Source organism: Neopelma chrysocephalum, unplaced genomic scaffold, assembly GCF_003984885.1.
Source record: "Neopelma chrysocephalum unplaced genomic scaffold, ASM398488v2 Primary Assembly neopelma1_59, whole genome shotgun sequence".
Taxonomy (NCBI): Eukaryota; Metazoa; Chordata; class Aves; order Passeriformes; family Pipridae; genus Neopelma; species Neopelma chrysocephalum.
In genome coordinates, this window is record NW_020897714.1 from 9,024,843 (window position 1) to 9,036,537 (window position 11,695).

The 11,695-nt window shown below is 36.8% G+C and overlaps 2 long non-coding RNA genes across 2 annotated transcripts; one reads left to right on the top strand and one right to left on the bottom strand.

Annotated features, from left to right (window-relative positions):
• Positions 1 to 295: 295 nt before the first annotated feature.
• On the bottom strand, positions 296 to 5,141 carry LOC113966314. The gene is made up of 2 exons (XR_003533775.1): positions 5,032 to 5,141; positions 296 to 342 (listed from the first exon to the last, which is right to left on the bottom strand). It is a non-coding gene; the product is annotated as an uncharacterized LOC113966314 (long non-coding RNA).
• Positions 720 to 2,005, top strand: LOC113966315. Its single transcript, XR_003533776.1, has 3 exons — positions 720 to 848; positions 1,235 to 1,287; positions 1,961 to 2,005. It is a non-coding gene; the product is annotated as an uncharacterized LOC113966315 (long non-coding RNA).
• Positions 5,142 to 11,695: the final 6,554 nt, after the last annotated feature.

The window sequence follows — 11,695 nt, forward strand, 5'->3', positions numbered from 1 at the left end:
TCTTGTATAGGGCCTCCATGTAAGGATTTTCCTACACTTTAATACAGCAGTGAACAAAACAGTCAGCTTGACTCCCAGTAAGCAGTTTTTTTATTCAGTGTTTCAGATACAGAACTAGTTTTGTATATTCTACAATTACTCCTAAGCGTTGGCAAGGAGAAAATCCCCAGATATGGAGTCAAGTTCTTTGTCTGCACATGAAAATCTCAGTCAACATGTTCTTCATTCAGCCCCAAATCTCTTTCTCTCCTTCCTTTCATGAGGTACTGAGACAATGTCCTGTGACTGAATTTGCCATTTTTCTGTTCCAACACTCTTCTCCCTTATGTATTCTTACTCTTTCTGTAATGGTGTAAATATTTGTCAGTTAGGTACTTGAACAGTCTGCAATAAAAGGCTGAAGCAAATTAAGTGAGGAGAACATCCTTCTGTCTGTCACAGGGTCTGTTAAATATAGTGGTGCAAATAAGCTTTCAGCTCTGAAAATCCTTGAATTGCTGATTACTTCATGATGGGAGTAAAAAAACTACCTCATATTTGCCTTGCTTTTCCACTCTTCCGTAAATGTCTACTAGTGCCCACTATCAGAGACAGGATATTTTTTAAGATGAGATTGGATGCGGCACTTAGTGCCATTGTCTAGTAACCACGACAGTGTTGGATGGAGGGTTGGACCTGATGATCTTGGAGGTCTTTTCCAACCCAGTTGATTCTATGATTCTATGTTTCTATGATATGATGCCAGTAAGGCATTTTATATGATCTGCTAGAGCAGCTCTTCTGTTGATGATTGGATGTAACATGAAAATTGCTCTTCTTCTTGTGTTTTTTCTTCAGCTTTCTAGCAGGTCCTTTTTTCTCACTGTGATTTTGATAAAAATGTGTTAAGAGACATGTACTAAATTCTCAGCTCCTACAGATTTACACGGTTATCTTGGAAACAGTAGATGGGGTTAAATGTTTTACATAATACCTTCCTTTACTATTTTTTTTTTAAATTTTCTTATGAAACATATTATACTATTATTTTTCATAACAACTTTTGCAGCATCCTGTAATAGTATTTTGGAGTTATATTCTTTGGTGTAAATGCCTGACTTGTAATAGCTATGATCATTGTCAAAGAGAGCAGTTTAAATGAACTGTTGTGTCCTAAGCTGCCATACTTGGGTCAACAATGATTGGTGTAGAGGATTTATCACAAAATCTAAAACTCCTTTGTGTACACTTCCAGGAGCCCTAGCTCAAACTGCATCTCTTGAGAAAGACATTTTGAAAACACACCAGGTACATTTAAGAAACTTCCTATTCCTGGAAGGGTTTAGAAGTTGAAGAGACACAAAGAAAATAATTTTCCTTTTTCAAAATTATGACAAAAATACTTTCATGATACAAATATAATAAGGGTTCTGAATATCTTGAATAAAGCTTTTTCTATATAATGCTTTTCCTATATAACGCTTTTCTTTCAAAAGACATATGCTAAATTTGCGTAATGTACTGTTACTGAAAAAAGTTATTTACGCTGCCTACATCCAAAGATAACCAATGGCAGTTCCTGCAGCACTAAATGAGGAAATATAATCATAGGATTTGTAGATAAGCAACTGACAGCATTAATTTCAATTATTTGAAGATTTTTAAAAACATAGAAAACAAAGGAATACAGGAAAAGTCAATTGAAATATTTTTAGGACAGTCCCCTGACTGTAAATCCCCATTCATGGCATTCTTTGCATACCACTATGTGATTAATAAAGGGAATATTAATTGTATGTCTTTTGGTCTGCCACGATAATATCCATTCATTTCACATCTCATGGTTTTCTGAGGTTTACAAATGGTTAGGACTTTCCCAAGATCTTGGTTCACGCAGTAGGAGAATAAATGGTTTCCAGCCACAAACTGGAGAATAACATCATTGTTCCTCCTCTTCCTACCCAAATTTTAATTACACAAGCTTTAAGAAGGACAAGGACCACATGTCTACCAGATAGCCTCCAAGGTAAGGAGCCTTCAGGTCCAATGTATAGTTTACCTCTCTTCTTGATTGCTGTATTTTTAAATTGCTTCTTAGCATTCTCACTGGAATTAAAGAGATACAGCTGATATGTTCACAGTCAGATACGATTCCTGAAATGCACACATATACAGAGGAAATTTTTTTTTTTTCTTGTGGCTGTGTTACAGCAGTCTTTTCTCAATTGAGCTGGATCAATTGATTCATTATTTAACTTTTGGTTATTATTTAATATTTCACAAGAGAATCTCCTTTGCAATTTAAGTAGATTTTATAGTATTTAGAAGAATTGACCTTTACAACTGAAAATTATTTTCATAAAGAAACAAGCCTCTGAGTGTGCTTTTGTCTGTTGAATGAGAACATTTTTTAGAGTCAAACATCTGAAATAAATGTCCCCTGGAGGTGTGCACTATTCCAGTCATTACAGAGGGAGTACTCATGTTCTTATTTAATGCCAGTCCCTGAGATCCTGTCAGTACCTGCACCTATTAAGCCTATCACTTTTCAACTTTACACCAAAATCCTTGATATTGTTTTCCTGATGTAAGATTTCAGCATGCCTGTTCTTGTCTTCTTGTACAGAGAGAGATCTTCTCCAGATGTCAGCTCTCAAATGGGCCAGACGCACATTAAAATACAAGCTCTATTCCCTTGCTAGATTCCAGCCATGCATGGAAAATAAACTCTACTTAATTGGTAGTATACTTCTACCTCTGCTGCCTGTTTTTCAGAAGAACAGAAACAAATGTTTATACTCCCTACCCCCATCTTGTCTTATCTAAGAGAACATGGAAGTATCACTAATAATTCCACAGTGGCAAAAAGCTGCTGTTCGATAATCTTTTAGTGGCACACTGCCAGTTCATTAATTAATTTTAAAGGAAATTAGGGTATCATGAAGAACAAGAAATCTTCTAATACATGACATATGAAAATTTTAGTAGTTTCTAAATCTTTCTCTCACTTCATTTCTTAAAAACCAAAACAAAACAAACCAGCAGGGTAGGAATCTGCATATGATATAATACCTGGAGACAATTAAATTCACATTTCTATGTGCTTTTTTTGAAGCTTTTTCATTGAAACCAGTAGGAGTTTTTCCTGATCAAGGTCTTTTTGCACAAACGGACAACTGCAAATGTGTTAGGAAAGACTGATATCTGGGACAGTGAAGTGGTTTATCTCCCTCAGAAGAAAAAAAGAAAAACCAACAAAAATTTCTTGAGACTGTTCATTTTATATCTAAATTTATATCCAAAAGAATTTCTTACTTTCATCCTAACTGGAAAGTGGATTTATTGCACAGAGCGCTCACTTAGGAATAAACCTGGTGTTAACTTCAGAATGAAGCAATTCAAATAGTACCAATTTGAGACACAGAAGTGAAAAAAAAAACCAAAACAAAACAAAAGCAAACCCAAACAACTGTATTGAGCTTACTCTCCAGATGGGGTAGACTATTTTATATTGTATTTTCTAGCATCTTTGTCTATTTCAACTATAACAATACAATCAAAACTATCTGAGTCCTTCAGAAATGTAAGACACACTTTCTTTGTCACAGATTTAGCAGTAGTTCCAATAAAGAACATAGGTCTCTAATGAAAGTTTTAGGTGGATTTTACATACTGAATGTTTCTGACACAGATGCCAGAGTTGACATTTCAGACCAGCTAACATCAGGAATATTTTCAAAAGGTGGAAAGACATGTGGGATGCATCTGACAGACCAAAAAAAAGAAGGATGAGACGGTTTATACAACAGAGGTACATATGTCAAGACACATACCTTCTGCTGAAGATGTTCTCATGTCTTGAACTGGGGTATAATGCCTCGTAATGAAAGATACTTGGCTCCTTGTAAATGATTGCTCCTGTGAAACTCTTTTGTGCCTCTTGGTCAAGTACATATTTTTTCACAGCTAAATTGTTAATTATTACTTCAGCAAGAATATTGCCTGAGGCCCAGGCACCTAAACTCTAGAGAATAAAAGCAATGTACTTCACTGGTTTCTTCTCCATTCTTCTGGCTGCCAGTAACCTAATTCCTGAAGCAGTATAAAGGAAATATATTTATCTAGTAAAAAGGTATAGAGACTTTGGACCTAGCATTTACTTAGTTCAAATCCACAAAGCTGTTTAAATAATTAACTCCCATTGATCCTGATATGTATGGACACTTTTACTATTTAAGCCTAGATCCTTTGTGCTAGATGTAGCAGTAGAGAGAAAACAGTCAGTCCCTGACTGTGACTATGGCTGACTGTGCAGGCCTGTGTGATAGTTTGAAGGCCTCACTCCAAAAAGATTTAGTTGGTTGGGTGCATAAATCTATGACCAGTACTGCTATACAATCAGCTACATAACCACAAAGGGTATGATCTGTCAAGGAACTGCTGCCATTGAATTGTACATGCAAAAGGGCATTTTCAGCACCGCAACCATGGATGGCAGCTAGCAATAATGAGTGGTGGGGGGGGGCAGCAGGAATGGTTGCTATGTGTGGCAGCGTCCTATTCTCTTCTCTTCTTGCCTCGATTACTGTTAGAAACACATACTGGTACAAGGACTGTAGGCTGCATTCTGATGGTGCTGGTATCTGCACTCTATAAGAATTTTAAAACACAACTACAAGTTCTATTCCATGAAAATGTACAGGATCACCCAGCATGAGCTATCTGATGAAGTCAGCATAATAACTGAACTACCTGTTGTAAAGAAATGTGTAAATGATAGCCAACTCCTGATCTCTAGGTATGCTGATTTTGGTCGAGGTAGAGTTAATTTTCTTCACAGTGGCTAGTATGGGGTTATGCTTTGGATTTGTAATGAACACAGCGTTGATAATAGAGATGTTTTTGTTGTTGCTGCGCAGTGCTTACACAGAGCCAAGGCCTTTTCTGCTTTTGGTACTGCCACGCTGGCAAAGAAGTTGGGGGTGCATGAGAGTTTGGGAGGACACACAGCCAGGACAGGTGACCCAAACTGACCAAAGGGTTATTCCATACCATATGACATCCTGCTCAGTCTATAAATCTGGGGAAAGTAGGAGGAAGGGGGGACATTTGGAATGATGGTGTTTCTCTTCCCAAGTAACCGTTAAGCATGATGGGGCCCTGCTGTCCTGGAGGTGGCTGAACACCTACCTGAATTCCTTGTTTTGCTTTGCTTGCATGCATGACTTTTGCTTTTCCTATTAAACTCTTTATTTCAACCCATAAATTTTCTAGCCTTTTCCCTTCCAATTCTCTCCCCAGTCCTGCTGGTAGGGGAGTGAGTGAGAGGCTGCATGGTGCTTGGCTAACGGCTGGGGTTAAACCATGACACTAGGTTTCCGGTAAACTTTGGAACATTGTAAATTTGGTCAATGTCATCCTGTACTCAACATTGGTGAGGCCACACCTCGAGTACCATGTTCAGTTTTGGCCCCCTCACCACTAAAAGTCATTGAGGTGCTGGAGCTGTCCAGAGAAGGGCAACAAAGCTGGTGAAGGGTTTGGAGCACAAGTCTTATGAGAAGCAGCCGAGGGAGCTGGGCCTGTTTAGCTTGGAGCAAGTGAGACTCAGTGGGGACCTTATTGATCTCTTCAAATAACTGAAAGAAGGTGCAGCCAGATGGGGGGCAGCCTTTTATCCCAGGTAACATGTGATAGGATGAGATGAAAGGGCCTCAGGTTGTGCCAGGGAGGATTTAGGTTGGATACCAACACAAATTTCTTCACTGAAAATGCTTGTCAAGCATTGGAACGGGAGTCACCATCCCTGGAGGTATTTAAAAGATATTTAGATGTGCGACATGGCTTAGTGGTCGACATAGCAGTGCTAGGTTGGCAGCTGGACTTGATCTCAGAGGTCTTTTTCAACCTAAAAGATTCTATGATTCTAGCAAGAGTTGAATCTCTGAAAATCCATAATCGAATGCATCTGCCACTGTAAGTGAAGCATTGTTCTGTGATGCACATCCTTCTTCTGAGGCTTTAGACTGTAGGGAATAGGAGTTACCTATACTTGATGTACCTGTGTAAGCCTGCCAGAGATAACACGTCACACCTGCTTATGTTTTTTAACTCTTTACACCTTCTAACCCCCCTTAGATGTATAGTGATGCTATCTAACATTATTTTTTCTGCAACAATAACTCAGCTGGCTGTTCACACAGCAAAGACATCTCATCTGTGTAAATAAACCCATTCCATTTAGTGATACTCATTGAAATAGAGTCAGAGAAGTTCACTTCCAATGCTTTATCTTACTTATAAAGATATGGCCCTATGGAGAGAGACTGTTGTAGGTATGCAAAGGCATCACTTACTTGTTAGCCCAAACAGTGAATGTTGAGCTGTCTCACCAGTTACAGTGAATACAGCTGGAGCACTTGTTCATCCAGGGGAGACTGGGGACAATGAGGACCAAAACAGGAAGAAATGGAAGTTTTTCTCTGCACCGAACATTTATTCCTGATTTTAAAAAATTTTAGTTTTACCTAAATCAACAATATGAAATGCTACAGAGTACCATCAGGTAAGTGTAATGCTCTTCAAACCTGCTTGTAATCTTTGACTGCTAACATATTTTTAGTTGATGCCCAAAGTATTCCATAGGTATCTCAACTTAAATCAAGAGTTGCAATCCAGGCCTCACTGTTTAAATCAACAATTCATGTTCCTCAGTGTGGTTACATGAAATTTACAGATACAGACAAGCTTAAGTTTTAGCATTTGAGTCATGCTTCTCATCTTCTTAAAATTAGACATGTATGGAGGTGTTTTCAGGACTGGGGCTACATCACCGAGTGATTAGAAAACAGTCCCCTCTGGGTCTCAATTAAACATGGCTCCAGTAGCACAAATCAATGCACCAGGATGGTGGTTTGAAGCTGAGATCATGTCTACAGCACAAGGCATGGCTGACATCAGCGTGTTAATCTGGGGTGTGAGCACTCTGTGCATACTGAATCCCCTAGTTTACCTGCAGTTATAACAGCACAACTGTTCTCTTGCCAGTCTAACATATTTCTGTTGGGAGGGAAAGGGGGGGAGAGAGAGGAGTGAGTACACCAAGGCTTGATGTTGTTATGATGTGGATGGTGATCACAGATGTGGAACTACTGTCATGAAACATATGCAGGAGGATGCACTGCTCTGGATGGTTTTGATAAGGGATAGAGATAAACATAGCAGCATTTCCCATGATAAACCTTAACAGTAAAAACTAGGCTGGTATAGGCTGCACAGATTACAAATATTTTTTTTGAGAACAGTGTGTATTTATCAGCTGCATTCTAGTTTAGACATGGCTATAGTTAATTCATGTTTATAAAGCACTGAAATTGAAAGATGTTATGCAAATGCAAAATATTTCTCAGATGCAAACTCTCTTTATTTTTCAGAAAGGGTGCTTGCTTTCTTTGTCAGTGATGTTTTTGCTTGTGTTGTAAATGATTGGTTGCCTGTGTTTGCTGTTGTAACATGTATTCTTATTACCACTTTGACTGTCTTTATTGGGATGTCTGCTTTTCAATCTCCTAGGAATTTCTTAAATACTATACACGCAAATTTCAGTTCACAGATGTGCAAATTACACAGACACTTTCCATCCCTCATAGGTAAAAAAGCTGGAAGTTGCAGAAGTGCTGTATACTTGGTATGTATGTGCTGGCACAGTACTGAAACCACAGGTCTTTTAATCCATATTTTGTTACTGAGTATTACTCCTAAATCAAAACCAATGAGATTTAACAATGATTTTTAAACAATCTACCCATAAAACCAAGAACCTTGTATATTAATAATAAGTTTAAAACTAGTGCTTTTGCCCTGCTTAATGAAATTTCTGAAGAAGGAAAAATAACTAACAAACTGAAAGAGGGCAGTAAAATAACTAATAAACTAAGTGATTCTTAGTTTTTTCTTATGTTTCAGTAGAAGACTGTGCAAGGCTGCCCATGACTCTCGAGGCTCCCTTTTATTATTAATAAGAAAAGGCTACTAGTTCTTTGGGAACCTCTTAAGGACTCCTAGAGAAGAACTTGTAACTGGTCAAGATGAAGGTCTCAGTATAATCTCACTGATTTACAGTAATAATAACATATTATCTCTTTACTCATATTCCTCAGTATTTTTAATTAAAAATCTTTTCATGGCTGTGTGATTTTAAATAACTAGTTAAGGTTAATTTCTCTTTTGGGTACAAGGAAAATGCACAATTATTTAAGAAATTTGTGAAGGTGGCAGGAAAGGTCATTTCAGAAGTTTCACAGTGAAGAGTCCAATTCCTATTTACATGGCATAATTGAACCAGTGTAATATGACAATGCATATTGTATGTCTTCTGTTACCATGTTCCACGGAACACTGAAGAATAATTGCAGACAAAAACTGAATATCATGGGAAAAAAGAGAGTCAACCCTCCAATTCAGATCAATTTCATTTTGCTCTTTCAGAAATTGTGGATAATCATTGTTATCTGATCAGTCCAACAGTAAGAGTATTAAAAAATAATTTTACATCTTTTAACTACTTCATCTACTTAACAAAAAATTTTAAAGCATGATCAGTCTGATGAGCAGAGGATTACATGAATATGTAATAGTCAACAAAGTTATATAAGGCCTTTCACCCATGTGTATTGTAAATATTAGATCCTGGAACTTAAATTAAAATATTCATAGCTCACTGGAGAGAAATGAAAAATTGATTAACTTAGATATTTGGGGAAAATGTGTAATCAGAGAAATGAGAAAGATGCAGTCTGGCTTGGGAATGAATTGCTGAGAGGTGAGGGTAAGGAGGAGGTGCCCAAAACATAACTCCCATGACACACTGTGGTGGCACTTCTAACTGCACTTGTTGCTTTCTCATATAGAAGGGTTCTAGTAAAAGGAAAAAAATAAAACAGAAATTGAAATTAGGAGTAAGAGTGAAGATTGTTTTCCTACGGCCTTTTTTATCCAAATTGACTTTTCTTAAGCGATTTCCAAACTGTTATATGTATGTCCAAAAAGTTTGCATTTTCAGTTGTTTCAACTGTTGGTGTGTAGATGCATACATGCTGTGTTTGCTTTATAGTAAAGGAAATACAGAATCCGTCTTTTCATTACAACTTAAGAGAATCTCAAAGTTCTGGAAATTTAATGGCCGTGTTTTAATGGAAAAAAGATTAATTTAAAAGATGAAATGATACTTCAGATTATTCTGTTGAGATGATATTTTTAAATTTTCTGTGATTTGAGAATAATGATTCCCTAGGGTACTGAGATGTTGTTGCTGTTTAAAACCTCAGAGCATGAAGAAAAAATCCTCTACCATGCATGTAGACCTTGTGTAGAGGTTACACAGAATGTCACTTTCACAGTTTAAGGCCCCAGAACTTTCAAACACAAAGGGTGAGCTCATTAGTCATCCAAAAAGTTTCTGCTGTTTTGTAGCTCCTTAAAAAATGTTGTAGAAATTTGTTACATATTAAGAAATATTTTTGATTCAGATAATAATGTGGCTGCTTATGTGTTTGAGATTTTTTTTTCTACAGCAGTAAATTCTTTAACACTACTCAGTTGATTTCTGAAGGTTCCCTTAAAGTGTACAACCTCATAAATCTAAAAAATTGAGTCACAGACTGGCTAGAGGAGATTAGGTTTGAAACAGGGAGGATACCTAATGTTTTACTTTAAAATGATGGTGCACTATCTCCCCTTTACTTTTGAATTCTATTCTGATATCCTTTGCAGCACAGGTGGTCTCTGGGACTTTCAGCAGTTGAATACACTATCAATTTTTGAGCATTACTGTCCTGACCAAAAAATTCTAGTCCTATTTTTAAGCTCAGAGAAAGAGATGCTGAGAACTCACAATGCGTGGGAAATTCAGCTTCACTGTCTATGTTAATAATTTAAAAGTACTTTGAATACCCTTTCCTGTCTGCCCTGTTGCTTTGCTTGAGCTTGTCCCTTGACCCAAAATGATAGAAAATGAGTCACTAGTTTTCTTCCCAGCATATTAACCTAAATTGCTGATAGTCAAACTGTTGTAGGAGCAAAGGAGCTTAATCACCACAACTGATTCAAATCTGAAATTGTGAGTGAGCTTGCTGTTCAAAATTTTGTTTTGCTGACCACCCTCCAGAATTAAGATTCCTCTTGAAGTTTTCATACTTCTAGAACTACTTCTAGGTTTTGCTAAAAAACATAAAAAGTTCTTAAACATTAATATATTTAATGACAGGATTGAACATCTTGAACTGCTTTCTATTCATTGCCACTGTGTTTATTTCCATTCCAAAGGCATAAGACTGCTACGTGGAACACTGAGAATTCCTTATAATAATCTCCACTTCTGTCTACTCCAGGATCATTAGCAGAATGGTTCTCTCTTTCTGTTTGGTGATTAAAGCTTTTGTGTTTGGTGTTATCCATATGTTTTGGTACTTTTATGACAAAATAAATAGAGGTTCATCTATCTGTTCTTCCATGAATCTGCCATTTGTGTGATTGTTTCATTATCTTCAGATGCCTTGCAGCTGTAAATTGATCTGATTTATAGGCCTGGACAGGCCATCTAAATCACACATTGAGGGTAAGTAAACTGAGTTTCCCAAACCAACTGACACTAATGAATAGTTATAAATATTCTCTTTAGTTAGGAATGTTTAAAGAGAGAGAGACAGAGAAACAGATCTGCCAAGAGGTTGGTTTTTTTCCATATAAAAGCTTCTCTAAATCACATTTCGCATTAGAAGAAATGTGATATGAAGATGACTTGAGGAAATCAAAGTGATTTAGGGACTTAATTATTGAAAGGGTTAAAATTCATACTATGCAGTTCTTTATGAAGTAGTACAAGGTACAGATGTAGCAAAGAGGTAGAAAAAGTAAATAAAGGAGCTTCTGAGAAACAAGATAGTTGAGTTCTACCAAGAAAAAAATGTAATTGTCCAAGCTCAGTTGTGCCTGATCCGGGAGACCTGAAGATAATATGTCAAGAATAGCATGGTCAGAAAGCAAAGATTTTCAGCACTGAAGTTTCTGCCTTGTCAGTTTCCAAGAAAAAAAAAGTGAAAACAGAGCAATGAAAAATAGATTATGGCTCATAACATACCATACATTTATCCTCTGAAATCACTAGTAATTATTAACTCAGAAAAAAAAAAGAAGCAACAATTAGGTGATCAGAGATTTTAATGGCAGGATAAATGGAAATTACTGTCTTCCTGGCAAAAAAAGTAAAATTCATTCCTTTAAATTCCAGTTACATAAGAATATGGGTAATTAGACTATTGAAGAAATCTGTGACAGAGAGTAGGCACTAGAAAATATCTATGAAATATGATTCTCATTCATAGAGCTTTCTGGACTCTTGAACACCCACAGAGAAAAATCAGCTGCAGATTGGTCTTTCTACATCATAGAAATAATAGAAAATAGGACTAGAGAGAAGTGTGAGTGGCTAGCTAATCTAACCTCAGTGCTAAGGCAGATGAGTGACAGCTGAAACTTTCTGGTAGACTAGCACAGCCCATACAATGTACTAAATGTGTTTTGGGGATTTTGTTTTTTGTTTTTCATTTCTCTCACAGTAGTACAGAAAGATGTACTATATGCAAAAAATGTGTTCTTAAAACAGCTAGTACCATGGCAATGGACTCAACTTCATTTCTGTGTGTATTTATTTGACCAT